Source organism: Physeter macrocephalus, chromosome 2, assembly GCF_002837175.3.
Source record: "Physeter macrocephalus isolate SW-GA chromosome 2, ASM283717v5, whole genome shotgun sequence".
Lineage (NCBI taxonomy): Eukaryota > Metazoa > Chordata > Mammalia > Artiodactyla > Physeteridae > Physeter > Physeter macrocephalus.
In genome coordinates, this window is record NC_041215.1 from 80,554,236 (window position 1) to 80,573,393 (window position 19,158).

A 19,158-nucleotide genomic window follows, 5' to 3' on the forward strand; every position below is an offset into this window, starting at 1 on the left:
GAGCTCTGCAACTCTCTGTCCCTCCCACTGATTGTCTGCATAGTTGTAAACAATATCAGAAAATCAGTTAGACACTCGCGGTAAAAACCCTCTTTTGATTTTCAAAATCTACAAATCCTAGGTAGTCTGGCTCCAGACTTCTCATTCTTAAATAGTCAACTATTCTCCTTTTGTAAACTCATCCAAGTGCATCACTTTGCTTATGTTTTACTAATCCAGTAGATGACAATGAGAAAATATCTACATACATACATTGTTTCTTTGGGGCTTAATCTTCCTTGCTTAAAACTTTCGCTTTTGAATACATGCACATGGTGAAAAATTAAAACTGTGCAAAAGAACACAGTGAAAAGTAAGTCTCTCACCCTCTTCTGCTACTTTCACTTTCCCTAGCCAGAGGCAAGCCTGGTCCCCAAGTGCTTGTGTCTCCTCCTAGAGATATTCTGCGCACATACAAGCTAATCTTTCAAGTCACTTTTTAAAAATGGGTGAACTTTCTGAACAGTTTTGAACAGCAGCCCACTCAGATCAGTGACACCAAATGTGTCCTGGAAAACCAAGATGCCCAGACACTTCAGACAATCATATTCAGTTGGGCATATTGGCTAGGACACTCCAGCTCACGCTGTCCCCAGTTTATGGGAAGCACAGCTGAGAAGGTTGTAAAGGTGACATGTTTAGTCTACTGGGGCCCAGGCAGACACTGCGCTCAGAAACCTTGGCCATTTGCTGTTCACAGCACCACGGAGTAGTGCCAACAGAACCTGCATCAAAGACAGCCTGTCCCAGAAGAAACACACACATTATTCCAGTGGGGACACCAAATTCTAGTTAAGATGTGTCTATGTGTACAAGCTGAAAATATGGGAATTTAAAATCAACTGTTTGTTAAAAAAAGGGTATTCTCATTGATCCAGCAAGCCCACTTCTAGAAATTTATCCAAAGACTTAACTACACAGATGTGTACGACAACCATTTGGGAACAAACCTAAATAACCAACCATAGAGGATGGGTTAAATCAATTACATTAATTGAATATAAAATCACCTAGCCATTAAGAAGATGACAAAGACTATTAAATGATATAGAAAGGTATTTATAATACATGGCTAAGTAAAAAGAGCAATATATAGAAGAACGTGTACAGAAAAATATTATTTATGGTATATGGAGACTGTTATTAGAGATACCATGGGTGAGAGCTAGTGAAACAATTTACAATAAATATTAACTCTTTCTAGGTGGTAATAGGCAATTTTAATAGAAGCTTTTCACTGCTTATTTAAAATCTAAAAAATTTAACAGTGAAAACTTTTTATCTGTATTGAAAAATAAAACAAAAACTTTTTTTTTAAACTGAAGAATAATCGATTATCTCCTGAAGCAGCCAGTTGCAGAGTACTCACTAACCAGTTATTTAAATGGCTTTTTCTTGGGTACAATCTAATTTTTTTTTTTCAAACATCTGCTAGCTTGTCTCCCTCCCACCTTTGAAACTGAACCCTCTCATGATCCACTGATTAAAATAACATGTGACCCCTTCACAATGTCTTTGGATTATTATCTGGAAGGCAATTATAGTTTTTAATTTAGATGTGTTGCTTGAGCTTTGTTGAACAGTCCCCAGACCCTTTCAGTTTAGATTCTATGATAATAATGATAATAGCTAACATTGATTGAAATTTCAGCCATACTAGGCACTGGGGGAAGTGCTTTGCAAGTGGGATCTCACTGAATCCCTAAGCGTGTGGACCACTACTATCTTCTCTTTACAGATGTGGAAACTGAGGCTCCAAAAGGTTAAGTAACATGCCCAAGTTTATAGAGTTGAAAAAGTGGAGGAGCCAGGATTCCAGAACTTGGGCTCTTAATCAGTGTAAGAAGCTCTGCTGCCATCTATAAGACGGTCTCATCTCAGATTTGATGATCGGAGGTTTTTAAAGCATTTATAAATCCCATTTTGTAGACAATGAAATTGAGCCAGGAAATGGGTGATGTGTATGTGCTTGGAAAGGTAATCCAAGAAGAGGAAGACACAAACCAGCATCCCCTGGGTCTTGTCTCTACATTTAGCGCTAACGCACTTCTCAGAGAACATAAACCACCACAGTGTCCTGCGTGGCACTATGAAGAAATCATGGGATAGTGATTTTTGAGCCCCTCAGTAATGGAGGAGATGGAAATCTTCCCACCTCATCTTGCTTATTGCTGATTGTGTACACAACACTTGCCCATCAAGATCATTTTCAAAAGATGATTACTTCAGTGTGCCCAGGCCTGCAGGACATAAGTACATGGGCAGTGGTGGTAAGAGCTATAATTATTCTTAATGGAAAAATATGCAGGTAATGACTTGGATGATCATGTATCTGTAATGTACGAGTTCCAAAGCCCAATGAAGTAATTAAGCAATCTGCAAACATGCAGGCGGAAAAAGCCTGAAATGGAAAAGAACCAGAATAATGTTCCTTTTGAATAACTGGCAGCTTTCTTTTTTTTTTTTTTTTTTTTTCTTTTTGCGTTATGTGGGCCTCTCTCACTGCTGTGGCCTCTCCCGTTGCGGAGCACAGGCTCCGGACGCACAGGCTCAGCGGCCATGGCTCACGGGCCTAGCCGCTCCGCGGCATGTGGGATCTTCTCAGACCGGGGCACGAACCCGTGTCCTCTGCATCAGCAGGCAGACTCTCAACCACTGCGCCACCAGGGAAGCACAACTGGCAGCTTTCTTAAGGAGGAGTCATAAAAAGAAGAGCTCTTTCTTGTCTCTCTCTCTCTCCACCCATCCATCCATATTGCTTACTTGGTCTCATAAGCAAATATTTCTGTATCTTAGAGTACTAAGTATTTGTTGGAGGCCAGTTTTCCCAAGCTATCAGTTCAAAGGATAGTAGTTGTTCTTTATGGAATGTGAATTTGCATCTCGCTTTATCCTTATCAAGTTCATTCACACAAATGAGTCCATCTCACACGCAAGAGCAGTAGCAAGAGAAAAGACATAGGTCGTGTCCCGTCCCCACCCCCCCACCCCCCGGCAACGGCTGGAAGGTCTCAGTGTGAATTCCATCTCCTCTACTTACCCCGTGGTTGACTCCATGGTTAATCATTTATTCTCCTTTTTAGGGTGAAAATTCTCACTTCATGGGCAGATTCAAAGAGTAGGAGAAAGTTCTTCATCATGACAGAGCTGTGAGCTGTGCACCTAGGAAGTATAGCCATTATTATTACAGATCTGTGTAGAGCAGCTCTCTTTTCCCCGCTTCCTAAATGAAGAATCTGAGGCATAGTAATTTGTCCAAGGACATATAACTGGCTGTAGGCAGAGAAGTCAGATTTTCTGCTTGTTATTGAGTACAAGGTGGTGTGTTCTTAAAGGAGGGGGGAAGGGGGAGGGAGGGGGGGAGAGAGAGAGAGAGAGAGAGAGAGAGAGAGAGAGAGAGAGAGGAAAGAAGAAGAGGGTTGAGTGGTTGATCTTGGCCATACCATGACAAGTATGGAGTTATTCAGAGCATCAGAAATAGCAGATTTTCTAAAAATAGGCTCTTTCAAATGGTGGGTGTAGAGAAACTATTTGTAAACATGTAAACCAATCAAATCAAAGGGGTACTTTTGAGGAATACTAAACAAATAAATTAGTCTTCTGAAGGATTTATGGAGTAAAAGGCAGGGAGGAAATGGCTACATTAGGGCTGTCCAGGGAGCAATCAGCAGCACTTACAAACTATTAAAGCACTTTGTCCTTAGAAAGCAACAGAAATTCAGAGAGAAAGGCTTCTTTTTGCCTTTGAATACGCAGCCTCTCTGATGCCAAAGCAAAAATGTTGCTGTGAAATTTGCAAGAGGTTGTCCTATCATGAATTCATGCTGCAGCTTTTAAGTTTCTGTACATTGATACCTTGGGTTGTCATTTTGTCACTGTCACTAACAAAGCTGCTTCAGACCAAATCAGGTTTTAAGGAGACCTCGAAAGGCTGACAAAAAATGTTGAGGGATGTTATTGGTGGCCCAGTAGGTGGCAGCCTCCCCTCTGAGTTAGTGCCTTGAGAGAGGCTTAGGGATGGATGGGATAGGGGAAGATTCTGGCTTTATTTTTTTATTCAAAATATCCTCCCTTTTTTTGAGGTACACTGGGGAAAACGGCAAGTAAGGAATATATGGCATTAAAACTTTTTTTTCCTCTCCTATTCATATTGGACAATTACATGCTGGCTTCCACACACATTCAGATAAAGTGTTGTGGTTTTTTTTTTTTTTTTTTTGCGGTACGCGGGCCTCTCACTGTTGTGGCCTCTCCCGTTGCGGAGCACAGGCTCCGGACACGCAGGCTCAGCGGCCATGGCTCACGGGCCCAGTCGCTCCGCGGCATGTGGGATCCTCACGGACCGGGGCACGAACCCGCGTCCCCTGCATCGGCAGGCGGGCTCTCAACCACTGCGCCACCAGGGAAGCCCAGATAAAGTGTTTTTTATTTAAGATTGTATTGTTTTGTGTGATACCTTGCTGAGCAAATGCTGCTTCTTTCTCCCGCTGTTGGATATTCTTATTTGCTTTCACTTTGTAAAAAGATCCTGGCTTTCTTTGGATAAAAAGGCAATAGATATACAATAGGCACAAGCATAAAGTTCTTAGTTTGGGGGAGTAAATAAAGTTTTATTGGTGTTCTTTTCCATCTAGGTAAAAAAAAAAAAAAAAAAGCCACCCTTTCTTCCCTACCAAGCACCTGTGAACACTGACCCATGGTTTGTGGCTCCAGCCACTCCTCCCAGAGCCTGGTGTTCTTACATTTTATTCTGATACTCATACTCTCAGTCAACCTGCAGGAGATCACCTGGTCCATCCCCCATTGTTACAGGGTGAGAGTGGGCTAGTCCATCCCCTGCGCCTGCGGTTGTAGGTCTAGCTACTTGCCTCTATATTTCCTGGATAAGGAAAAGGAAGGGAGATGAGCCAGTGGGGGGCAGAGAGAGCTCCTTATTGCCTCCTTATTTTGTACCAGGCACTATATTAGTTACATATATTCTTTCATGTCATTCTTAGAAAAAGTGAGGGGGTTTTGGTGATGGGGATGAGATTAATAATGCCTCCATTTTAGGGGTGAGAAAATGAAGGCTCAAAGACTTGCCCAAGGTCACTCGGCTGGTTAAGAGCCAGGATATGAAACAGAAGCTTTTCATTAGGGGTTATTCAAATTTATTTCTAATATCCCCACCCCATTTACAAACGTATTGGCATTTACCCTTGGGCTATGTAGAACTAGTGCTCTGTCACCAAAACATACCTATTTGCCTTAGGATGGTTCATGCATTTCATCTCCAAATTAAAAACCTTTAAGAACCGGAAATACGCAGTCTTTACTCTCAACTTGAACCTAAGCCACATTTACCCTAGAATTCAGACTTGTGTGGACATCTCTAGAGGACCTGATGGGCTAATCTTTAAGGGGTCGTTTGCATGAGGAGGAGGAGTCCAAATTTGGACAAAGACAGGCTTAGAAGGTGGAGGGGAAGGGTCAGCAAGAAGTCTGTTTCTTAGGTTTCCTCCAGCCCAGTCTGGGTGGTAGAAATCAAGGACTGAAAATAAATCTGAGAGTTGCTTGAAAATTCAGTAAGACATAGGGAGCATCATATATTGGGGGCTAATGTTATAAACAAGGTCAGAAGGAGAAATGTTTCCTCATTTCAGTGTCAGTCATATCAGTTTTGACTTGGGCTCTTTGGAGTGTTATGAACAAAGAAGAGTAAACGGTCTTATCTTGGCAAATGGGCTGCAGCCACAGAAATGTTTCATGATCATTGTTGTGGTGGAACATCGGGGAAGACCCAGTTATCCAAAGAAAAAATTGTGGCTGAATGTTTTGTGTTGGGCTTGGGATTTTAAGGCAGAAGGCTCTGGCATTGTCTCAAACTGTACCATGAGGGAAGTCCTAATTTGATCTACTCAAAAGGCAATTCTGGTCCTCACCCATTTAATGGGTCCTTTGAGGTGAGATTCATGAGGAGGTAATGAGCAGACAAGAAATCTTGCTTAATTAGGTCTTTGGTTGATATTAACATGATATTAAACTGATCTTTTTTCCCTTTCATTCCCCCTTCCTGCCATCTAACCCATTTCTGAAGGGCAGAGTAATTAGCAGAAGAAAAGGGACAGACCTTACCCAGGCTTGGTGAAGGGAATATGGGTAATGCTTTTCCAAAAATAACTGTCAGAGGGAAGAGGACATAACTGTTGCCGCCTTCAAGTAGTTGAAAACCTATGTTGTGGAAGAGAGATCAGACATGTTTTGTTTGCCTCAAGAGGTTGCACTTGGGTCACTGGGTAAAAGTGACAGGGAGAAATACTTCAGCTCAGTGTAAGGGAGAACTTAGAGACTGTCAGAGCCATGCAGAGATGGAATGGACGGCTTTGGGAGAATGAATTCTCTGCCACTAGAGATGTCCAAGCAGAGATCAGAAGCCACCTGCTGGGATTATCCTAGAAAGAGGGAAAACGTAGGATTAGAGTAGGTGACCATTAATTTTCTTTGTAACCCTGAGATCTTGAGATTCTATGATTATGTAACAAGACTGCCTGGATTTTACTGAATCAAATGAAAGTAATATTTTTATAGTCAAAAAGCCTTTTCCTGTGACTGTAAGAAATGGTTTAATTGCCCAAACAAAACAAGAAAGCTCAGGCTTTCTTGACCCTTGAATTAGATACAGGAGGGCCTCAGCCCCCCTGTTTCATCGGTTGAAGATCTTACAAGCCTGCCCAAGATCTCTGCTGCTTCCCAGTGCTATTATGATCTTGCTTCTGAAAGCAAGTGTATTGCCTCTGTTTTATTCCTGCATCATCCTGGTGCAAAATTTGGTTGCTTTACTGATAATCTACTCACAACAAGTATTTAGTGAGTTTTTGTAGCATTTACTCAAGATTTGGAAGTTATACGGTGGGGATCCCCTTGCATAATTCACAGCCTCCCTTCACTTCCTACTTATATTACTCTCATCTCTTTCTTTTCCTTTCTTAGAACAAGGACCAAATTCTTCATGCAGATCAGTTCTGTCCACACTTAGGCTTTTTAAGATCTGTATAAGTCAGGATAGGTAAGATAAAGCTTCCATAATAAATCTTATTATAAAATCTTAGAGGCTATCACAACAAAAGTTTATTTCCTATTCGGTGGATGTCCAATATGGGTTATCAAGGAGCTCTACTCCATAATGCCACTCAGGCACCCAGGCTGACAGCTCAACCATTTCAACACATCAAGCACTCCTGTAAGCTTCTACCTCAAAGCAAAACACAGTGTTACTTCTCATAGTTCACTGGCCAGAAAATGTCCCACATGGCTCCACTAACTTTAAGGGTCTGGGAAGTACAAGGAAACCTAGAATAGTTAGTGAGCACTACTGTTTCTGCCTCCTATTCAAAGTAGAAAATTTCCCAACAATTATGGCTCTCTCCTCAAAGGGAAGTCTCATACCACTTACTACAAGAATACTTCCTTCTTCAATTTACATTCCTATTTTCAACTTAATTTTGCCATACTTCAGCAATAACTTCTGAGATAAATCCTTAAATCAGGAAGGTAAGAGCTCTGCTTGACTGAAGTTATATTTATGTTGGTTGCCCAACTTAATGGGCACTGTTTAAGTTTAGATGAAGCCACAGCTATCAAAATGCAATCCATTAGACTAGCTGGGAGTCACACATTATTTCTGGCTTAGAAAGTAATAGCCTTTATTCTTTTAGTTTTACTATGCCTGTACCTTTTCAGCTAGGACTTTCTTAGCCCCATCTTTAAAAGCATTGGCTTGCATGTCAATATTTCCACTATTTGAGAATAGATTATTTACCTCTAGTTAAAGATGCTTGAGGATTTTTATTCCTTCTGACAAAATTGATGGTAGGAGAGAGATATTCGAATCTAGGTTCTAATACTTTCACAAATTTGGTCTATCTTTTCAGAAACTGAAGTTTACTCTGAAAAGCTCAGGTTTTTGATTTTTGCTGTGTATCAGCAGTGTGTTTATGGTTATGGAATGTACCTTGCCTCTCAGTTTTTGATAACTGCTATTTCTGGTCCATGATGCTAGCCAGAGTATTTTGTCAGTGAGGGCCTTTATCCCTCACTTTTTAAATAGATGGCTTTTAATTTAGGCTGTCCTTCCCTTATGCACATATTTTGTAAACTTTTCTGCAAGATAAACTTCTGTACGGGCAGGGCGCCTCAGGCACTTCCTATAAAGTGGTTAACGTCAACACAAGTGAGAAATATCTTAGGAACATATGCTATCTCAAAATGCCATATTCACGCCAAAAACAAACACACAGTTTACCAAAGCAATCAACCAGATAAAATCAAACAGAGCAAGAACACCCGCCTAATGAAAAATGCAGTGAAAGCATTTTTAGTATAGTTTTAGTCCTAAATGTTGACAGTCTCTGACCCTAGCCTCTCTGCCAATGAGGGCGCTCAGACCCAGAGAGGGAGAGACTCATCCAACATCACAGTGAGAATTCTAAGGGCCAAATGTGAGTTTTGTGTTGACCAACTATGAAAATGTGGTACCTCACAAAATCACAAGTGTGGAAGGGACGAGAAGGCTGAGAGACAAAGGACCAAGCAGCCTCCTGCCATGTCTACTCACTCATTCCATCACTTAAAGATGTATGGAATTCTTACTGTGTCAGATGCTGTGCCAGGTGCTGGGGAAAGAACTGAGAACAAGACAAAATCTCAGTCCTCAAAAGGCTTGCTCCCTGTTTTTCTAACATTGAGTCAAATTTCATCACTTATTCAGAACCAGGTCTTCAGATACACAGACATTCCTCTTCACAGATTCCAGGCTCTATAGGCCTAGCTCCTCCAAATATGCTCCCCACTTCTGCCTGAAATGTTCATCAGAATATTGATATTTCTGCATTATTGTACCATACATCTGCCCTTAAATTAAGAAAGCTTATCTTAGAAAAATCATTCAAGCTACCAATTAATTTATAAATTATTTTGCATGATGCAAGATCATGCGTGGAAGGCACAAAGGCTTGGTAGTGTGAGTATAGGCCGAGGAGGGAAAAGTTAAGAGCAGGAGGGTGTAGGGGCCCTACAGCCTGTGCCAAGGTTGGTGAGTGTAATGAGCTGCACCTGAGAAGAGAAGAGGCTCATAAAGGCGAGCTGGGGGACCCAGCAGGAAATGGATCTTCAGTTACATGGTTCAAAAGGCTCTTAATGAAATGACTACTTACAGAGATGGGGATGGGGAAAAGGGAAGCAATAAAGGATGTTGAGGCACCCAGACACCAGCAACAGCAGGAAGTCACTGTCACCTGTTACCCCAGGGAGGACGCAGTGTTACAGGAGCCCAGTGAAAGTCAGAGACACGAGAGAGAGACCACTGGGCAGGAGCTATGATAGTGAAAGGCACAGCCACTGTCAACTACAGTGACTCAGAGGAGGGAGGAAGATGAGAAGAAATATACAGGTCCCCCTTCTTACACCCTCTAACCTCCTGCAGGAACTGCAAATTGGTCACATCCAACCAGAAAACAACTAGCCAGGGAACCAGAGTGATGCAGTTCAGGGAAGCCAGCTTCCCACAGAAGTGGGTGTGAAGGGGAGAGAGGGGATTTGAGATGGGGGGTAAATGAAGAATGACACACAAAGAGGAAAAACAACTTCCAAATGCATGTGAAAGTATAGAATGGAGAACAACTCCCAATCTACTCATAGCCCAGATTTAATAATTGTTAGTATTTTATATTTGGTGGAATGGAATACAGGCACACTCGTTTTATTGTATTTTGCTTTACTGCGCTTTGTGAATACTGCATTTTCTACAAATTTAAGGTTGGTGGCAACCCTGTGTTAAGCAAGTCTATCGGCACCATTTTTCCAACAGCATTTGCTCACTTCCTGTTTCTGTGTCACATTTTGGTAGTCCTCACAAACTTTTCCATTATTATCACATTTGTTATGGTGATCTGTGATCAGTGACCTTCGATGTTACTATTGTAATTGTTTTGGGGCACCACGAACCACGCCCATGTAAGATGAATTGTGTGTGTGTTCTGACTGCTCCACCAAGCAGCTGTTTCCTCGGCTCTCTCTCTCTCCTCTGGCCTCCTTATTCCCTGAGACACAACAATATTGAAATCAGGCCGATTAATAATCCTACAGTGGTTTCTAAGTGTTCAAGTGAAAGGAAGAGTTGCACATCTCTCACTTTAAATCAGAAGGTAGAAATGATTAGGCTTAGTGAGGAAGACATGTTAAAAGCCGAGATAAGCCAAAAGCTAGACCTCTTGTGCCAAACAGCCAAATTCTGAATGCAAAAAAAAAGTTCTGGAAGGAAATTAAAGTGTTACTTCAGTGAACACACGAATGATAAGAAAGCAAAACAGCCTTATTGCGAATCTGGAGAAAGTTTGAGTGGTCTGGATAAAAGATAAAACCAGCCACAACGTCCCCTTAAGACAAAGCCCGATCCAGAGCAAGGCCCTAATCTCTTCAATTCTATGAAGGCTGAGAGAGGTGAGGAAGCTGCAGAAGAAAAGTTTGAAGCTAGCAGAGATTCATGAGGTTTAAGGAAAGAAGCCATCTCCATAACATAAAAGTGCAAGATGAAGCAGCAAGTGCTGATGTAGAAACTACAGCAAGTTATCCAGAAGATCTAGCTAAGGTAATTAACGAAGGTGGCTACACTGAACAACAGATTTTCGATGTAGACAAAACAGCCTTCTGTTGGAAGAAGATACCATCTAGGACTTCCATAGCTAGAGAGAAGAAGTCAATGCCTGTCTTCAAAGCTTCAAAGGACAGGCTGGCTCTCTTATTAGGGGTTAATGCAGATGGTAATTTTAAGTCGAAGCCAATGCTCATTTACCATTCTGAAAATCCAAGGGCCCTTAAGAACTATGCTAAATCTACTCTGCTTGTGCTCTATAAATGAACAACAAAACCTAGATGACAGCACATCAGTTTACAACATGGTTTACTGAGTATTTTAAGCCCACTGTTGAGACCTATTGCTCAGAAAAAAAGATTCCTTTCAAAATATTACTTCTCATTGACAATGTACCTGTTCACCAAAGATCCCTGATGAAAATGTACAATGAGATTAATGTTTTCATGCCTGCTAACACAACATCCATTCTGAAGCCTATGGATCACAGAGTAATTTTGACTTTCCAGTGTTATTATTTAAGAAATACATTTTGTAAGGCTACAGCTGCCATAGTAATTCCTTTGATAGATCTGGGCAAAGTCTGTTGAAAACCTTATGGAAAATATTCACCATTCTAGATGCCATTAATAACAATCATGATTCATGGGAAGAGGCCAAAATATCAACATTAACAGGGAGTTGGAAGAAGTTGGTTACAATCCTCATGGATGACTTTGAGGGGTTCAAGACTTCAGTGGAATAAGTAACTGTAGATGTAGCAGAAATAGCAAAAGAACTATTAGAATTAGAAGTGAAGCCTGAAGATCTGACTGAATTGCTGCAATCTCATGATAAAACTTTAATGGATGAGGAGTTGCTTCTTATGGATGAGCAAGAAAGTGGTTTCTTGAGATACAGTCAACTCCTGGTGAAGAAGCTGGGAAGACTGTTGAAATGATAGCAAAGGATTTCGAATATGACATAAACTTAGCTGATAAAGCAGCAGCAGTGTTTGAGAGGATTGGCTCCAATTTTGAAAGAAGTTCTACTATGGGTAAAATGATATCAAACAGCATTTGTATGCTATAGAGAAATAGTTTGTGAAAGGAAGAATTAATCGGTGCACAAACGTCACTGTTGTCTCATTTTAAGAAATTACCAGAGTCACCCCAACCTTCAGCAACCACCACCCTGATCAGCCAGCAGCCATCAACATGGAGGCAAAACCCTCCACCAGCAAAAAGATTATGACTCGCTGAAGGCTCAGATGGTTATGTATTTCTTAAACAATAAGGTTAGCATTTTTAGTGATAAAGTATTTTTAAATTAAGGTAAGTACATTGTGTTTTTAGACATAATGTTATTGCACACTTAGACTACAGTCTAGTGTAAACATAATTTTTATATGCACTGGGAAACCAGAAACGTCGTGTGACTCACTTTATTGCAATATTTGCTTTTTTGCGGTGGTCTGGAACTGAACCCTCAACATCTACAAGGTCTGCCTGTATACTTTATACTGCATTGTTCAAAAGAATCCAATTCCCTATATTAAATCTCTTACGGATTGAAAAACAGAGCAGTTTCTGCTTGTTGCACTGAATCTTATTGAAAGCCATGTTCTACACTAGTTATCCTCTTTCTATTTGAAGAAGTTGGAAAGCTAAAAGCTATACTTCTTAGGTTGCTTTGCAGGTAGGATTCTGGATGTGAATTATGCTCTGCCTTTAAATTGCACTTCCATGCAGTTTGGAAGGCAGGCGTTAGGCGGCAACTATCTCCTTACTATGGTGGAGGAAGCAAGCTCTGCCAGATGCAAGTGTTGACAGTTGTTAGATCGCATATTCCACTGTGGGGACACCATCTTCCTGGGTGCAAGGAGCTGGTAGCAATGGCAGCAATGGTAGCTGAAACATCTTTGTATCACAGTGATGGTGTTAGGACCTTATATCTCAGTCTAGTGACGGCCTCCTGACTTTTACCCTTTGAACCATTCCATTGTTTAAAACAACCCAATTCCCTGTATTACATCTCTCACTGATTGAAAAACTTGCAGCAGTTTCTGTTTGTTGCACCAAATCCCGACCCTTATCCTAGGTCAGTTCACTTATGGAACTTAATTCAGTTCTGAAGAAGGATGCGAACTCTTAGAATTTATGTGAAAAGAGACGAAGGTTTGTTGAAACCCAAGAAACATTGTTTGATCTTGAAATTTAAAAAAAAAGGTGATAGGAGAATTAATTTCCAAATGATTAGACCGTATTAATAAAATGCTTACAGGGCCCCTCAGAAAAGGTATGTTCTGGAGATAAGAATGGATCAGTTGCAGAAGGGCAAGAATGGAACCCAGAAGGCTCAGGCTCAAGAAATGTGGTCTGGAGCACATTGGACTGTGTGGGCAGTAGTGAGAGTTGCTAAGTTGTATAGATTCTATGTAACCTCACTGAACACGTTTCCTTGCCCACCTGAATCAATGATGAAAGTCATGTGATGAAAGTGTTTGCCTTGCTTTGCTAACAGTGTGGACTTGCTAAGGCTGGTTTGACTGAGACATTCAAGGACCTTAAACTCACCCAGAGTAAAATGACCCATATGCTGGCTGGCCCCAAGGGCAGCCTCCATAATTAAACTACATCAAAGTGAAGCAGGACTCAGCATTGCCTTAAAATCATCATAAAGAATTTATTTGCACTAAAGCATTTGTGAACAATGAAGGTTTTACTGATGTTTTAACAGGAGAGACTGAAGATGTGATTTACACTGCATATGCTAGAGCATTTCACTAGAAAAAAATTCCCTTTAGACTTCTCTTTTCCTAGGTCTTTCATGTGGCCAGTAGGAATAAAATTGGCTTCTCTCTCACTTACTAGATGCAAGTTATAGTCTTGGCAAGTCTGTCGTAGGTCCTGGTAGACAATTTTGGAGGTGGACAGAGGAGGGTTGGAGCAGCTATGACAGCAGTAGTTCCTGACATCAGATTAGGATGAGCTCTCCAATCATCTCCTCTAACTCTTCTTTAATATATGTAAGTAGATTTACAGGGTCATACCAAGACCTGTGTGAGTTTTTCTCTCCAGTTGTAAACTGAGATAATAGCATTTTGGTCTCATCTTCTCTCTGATCTCCATTGTTTTCAGATTATCAGGAAACAATTTCCTGTCTCTTGACAATAAGAAAGTGGATAACTGCAGTTGCCTTTTTGTTTTAAATGACTTCAGTGGTTTTTGTAGGTAAGAAATCATATTGATGCTTCAGCTCCAATAGTCCTGGAGACTCACAGTTCAACCTGTCAGCAGCCACAGGAAATAGCTTCCCCACATAATTGCCACATAAGTGCTTAAATAATATCGTGAAAAGTGTCTGCTAAAAATGGAATTACATAAGCAATAGAGTATTGAGAGCTCCATTTATAAGTGTCTGCCATGTTTTCACTTGTATTTTCTCACTTAATTCACTCAGTACACCTTAGGGTAAGTATTATTAGCCATATTTAACAGTTGAAGAATCTGGGGCTAAGAGAAGTTAATTCATTTGTCTGGGCCATAGAGCTAATAAATAGTGAAACAGAGTCACTCACAGGTCTGAGTTGGAAGTGTGTGTGTGTGTGTGTGTGTGTGTGTGTTGGTAGGGGGCAGGAAAGAGACAGAGCAATCACAGCCCCCTCCAGCACAGTTTTCAATAATGATCTCTTTTTCCAACAGCCAAAACTGAAGGGAAAATGTTAGTTTTACTCGGCAGTTGAGATTATGATGAAAAGACAGAAGATGGAGCAGGGAAACAATACTATGAAATGTGTAGAGAAGGTAGTCCATTTAAAGTAAATAATCACTTGAGCATAACCTTTATTACAAAATCAGTGTTTGTATATTGAAGACAATTAGGAAACAAATAAAAATAAGAAAATGGAAACATGTGATTGATAGTTGATGCTCTTTATTATGTTTTCAGTACTTAACTATTGACATTTTATTGAACTATGTATTGAATATGAAGCCTGTTGACTAGTCTTGCAATTTTTTCTTTAAGTCTTCCTATTTTATTGCATTCCAATTCTTTACAAATTAACAAAGATAATAACAATGGGGACAAGAAGGGATCATTAGGCCTAAGTATTGGGGAGCTTCCTAATGAGTAAACTGAGATGTTATATGTGCATCTGGCCAGAGAAGGCAATAAATGTTGTAAGTAAACGGAAGAGAGACTAAACTGCATGTGCGAGGTCCTTCGGTCCATAAAGTGGAAGATCAGGAACTTGACCTTGGGTCCTCTGACTCCAGGGTCAGGGCTCTTTGCCCCACTGTGTAGTGTTTTGCTGCTGTTAGTTCTTTAAGTCTATGGCTACAAATGAGTGCTTGGTAATGACGAAAAGTGTTGAAATATGTTTTTGAGGGCGATTGTAAAACTGCCTTCCACATGTTGTAAAGACTGGATATGTTTTTTTGGAGCTGGAGTTGTTTAGGGCAGTCTTACATGTTGAGTTGTGGCAGATAACAGGGGCTGTGGATCACGAGATTTCTCTCCGTCCCTTCTAAATCTTACAATCTGTTAAATGTGACACAAAACTCAACCCAGTAAGAAATCTGTTCCCTCACTGGAGGCTGAACAGATACTGTCTTCCCTTCAGTCCCAGAAAAGAAACTACACAGCTTTAGGGAGTAGGTAACATTTTACATGTAAAGATGTAGCTGAAAAGGAACATCTAGCTAAAAGATCGAATGATTCTGATAGTTGTTTCTCTTTAACAAAATTCACAGGGGACTGAGAAGCCACAGAATAAGAGAACTAAAAAAGTGATTCCAATCTAGACTAATGTGGGTTGTTTAGTATTTACTTCTGTCAGTACATTAATCACGTCTTACTATGTTTCACGCTAAAGTTATATTTTAAAAAAAGCCCTAATGATAACATTGATGCATTGTCCCTCCTTGTGAGTATAAAGACTTAATTTGATGAATAGAAGTTAAGAAAATGTTTAATCTTCCATTATTGTATAATGATTGAGATTCATCCATCTGCTCTACAATAATAATAATTTATCATGAATGAGAGCAGAGAGCATACTTATAAAATTATGGAAGCATATGACAGAAATTGGCTTCTTTTTCCTAATTCAAAAATGTTGACCTTACCCCCCCTTTTTTTAACATCTTTATTGGATTATAATTGCTTTACAATGTTGTGTTAGCTTCTGCTGTATAACAAAGTGAATCAGCTATATGTATACATATGGGAGGGGGAAGGGTAAGCTAGGATGAAGTGAGAGAGTAGCATTGACAAATATACACTACCAAATGTAAAATAGCTAGCTAGTGGCAAGCAGCTGCATCGTATGGGGAGATCAGCTCGGTGCTTTGTGACCACCTAGAGGGGTGGGATAGGGAGGGCGGGAGGGAGAAGCAAGACCTTACTCCCTATTAACTGACCTATGCTTTTATCTTTAAGATTATTCATTATATTCCAGATTTCCCCCACCTACACCTTTCAATGTTCTCATTAATTCTTCTTGGAGGGACTGGAAAATAGAAGAGGACAGAGACTTGTAAACATCTCAAGCACTAAATTTTCTCATTTCTGTCTATTGAGCAGCCCTGTAGCAATTTATCTACTTCCTTTATTTTCCATTTAGTGTCCTTGAACATTTTATAAAGAAAATTTGAATGTTGGTTTTCCTATCCAGCTAACCTTGATATGATATTTTGAATTAGGGGTAAATTTTTTGCATTTGGGGTTGCCTACAAAGAAGATGTGAGTGTGTAGTTGGGGTAAGTCAAGGTAATACACTGGGTTTTCATTATGCAATATATTCTTCAAGTTTTCATTTTAACCTTGAGAGAGCACACAGGAGAGTGAGAAAGTGGACAGTCCTACAGAACGATTTGGGCAACTTTAGTGTCTCTACAGAGAGGGAATTCTTTCGTGAGCTTAAGCAGGAACCAAGAGATGGAAAGGCATGATAGAGTTATTAATGGTCTGGGTGGAGGAACAAACAGTCCCTTAGTGAATTTGCTAATGAAATTAGATGGAGAAGTGTCGGGACATACCTGGGGAGAGGAAATATCTGGGAGGAATGAGATCTATTGGCAGAGGAGTGATTCTGTCTAGACATTGATGATTTAATTTAGCTTAGAAATAACTTTCAGTTCTATGAACAAGTGGACTTGAAGTTAGAAAGAATTTATTAGGAAAAAAAATGCTTTTCCTGAAATCCAAGCTACTCCAGGATTGGATGATGAAAGCTGTCAATGGTCATAAAGAAGTCTATAGGGCAACGTAATTTGAGGAAAAGGCAAGCTGACCTGCTGGCTAAGTTATGAGTGCCATAAAAGAGGGCATGTGTGCCAAAAGTTCAGGGAATTAAAAAAAATCCAAACACGCAAAATGTTCAGGTAATTAAAAAAACCCATATTCATGTGCTATCGTGGTAATATTTGCTGTATTTGTTTTAGATCTATTTTTTTAAGTCGTATGTTTTAACAGATGCAGTCAAAACCTCTTTTTGTTCTTTTCTGATTAGGTTCCCCGCTTCAGAGATACCGTTCTTGTGAAATCAGTGTCTATCCTTCCCTTCTGCATTTTTATCCTCTTACTGGGTGCGCACGTACCTGGACAGAGTCTTACCTTCCACATAAATAACATCACACTGTACACACACCCTTCAGCAACTTGCTTTTTACATTCAGCATTGTTTCCAACATTTATTCGTGTTGATACATACAGCTCAGTTTATTTAAACTGCCGTATGGTATATTATGTGAATATATCACAATTTATTTGTCTGTCTCCCTATTGATGAATTAGGTTGTTTCCAGTATTTGGCTGTTAAAACCAATCTGCAGTGAACATATTTCTGCATGTCTCCTTGGGCATTTATGTGAGATTCTTTCCTAAGTTATATCTGTTAGTAGTGGAATATGTGGATCATAAGTATGTAAATATTTGAGTTTTTGAGATATTGCCAAATTGCTCTCCAAAACGTTTCAGCTGCCTTTTACTCCAAACAGCGGCATATTGTCATTTTGCCACATCTTCCACTTTTAAACTTTTTTGTCAATTGATATAGTTCTGTAAGATTTTCAATATCAGAGGAGGCCTGAGCGGCCTCTCAAGCTCCTTTTAGGTCTAAGAATCTATTCCCAACACACAGAAATTATATCCCACTGTGTTTCTTAATGAAATTGCTGTTTTACTAGTGATTGACTTAAATTGTAGCCTGGTATTGTGCCCATCTCAGACTTTTGAATGCTGATGTTCCTGAAATTTCTGGTGTTGCAAAAATAAGAAATTATTATTGCCAACTTTTAATGCCAGGTACACTCAGGGAATTCATACTACAGTAGATATGAGTAACTCCTGCCACATGGGCCAAGAAATACATATGCCATCTAGTTTGTGCAAGACAAAACATGTCTTTTGTGGGACCCCTGGACTGCTGCTAAGGGACTTTGGGGAAGGTAAGGAACCAGCCCCCTGCTCTTTACTTTCTGGGAGTATAATGGGCTCTGGCAGCCTTCTCTTCCCGTCCTAAATCTAATCATCTTACCCATCTCTCCATGGCAAAGAGGGAATTTCAAGGGCCTCACAGACTTGGAACAGACCGCAAACCTGGCAACCTACCACACGAATGCAATGATTTCTTTATTCACTCCTTCCAGGATGGAGACTAGTGCTCTAAGAAGTGACGTCTTGAAGAAAGATGAGTCTCCGTGAGCCTCAGTAAACTTGAGGAAAGATCGTGAACTTGAGAAAGCAGACCTGAGGTTAAATCAACACATTATTTTATCAAACAGCTAGCAAAACTGCTGTTTTGCAACTAGAGAAGATCTGGTTTGACTGACTTAATGAATTAGTATCTAGTAATGTGTATTTATTGTAACAGAAGACTGTAGTCATATGAAAAATAAAGAAGTAACAAAGCACACAAGAGTTAGGTCAAAATAACCAGAAAAGCTCCCACAGGAGGTTGAGTTATGGAATTCCAACTCCCTGTGGCTCTTCCCAGGTGATTTAGGGGGAGCAACCTGCCAGGAGAGCTTTCCTTCCTTGTACTTCTCTGGTAAACTATCGAGCTGAACTAAAAGTTGCTAAATGAAAATGAGTAAAAGAGTGGGGCTGGAGAAGCTTAGAGGTAGATGAACTATCTTACAGTGATTCGTTGAAAAGAGAAACAGAGGGCACATTATCTCCAAGTAGCCTCACTTTTTAACACCTTTCTAGATAAGCTCAGCTGAGAACTAGGAATGTTTGTTCAGGGTCAGGACAGGCTTTGGAACTTAGAAGGCTGCCTGCTTCAGAACACGGAGACAAGGTGACCACTGGTCCAGAGCAGTTGGAAGGTGGCGGCTCACAGAGACTCATTTTATGTCTTTTAAGTCTCTCATAAACTTAGAAAGCTTGCTTCCTCTCTCCATCTCACACTCATAGAACTACTTTAAAACTTATGTTTATTTAAATTATAGCCAATATTTAAATAGCATTTTGCATATGCCTGGAAATTTATGTATATGAACTCC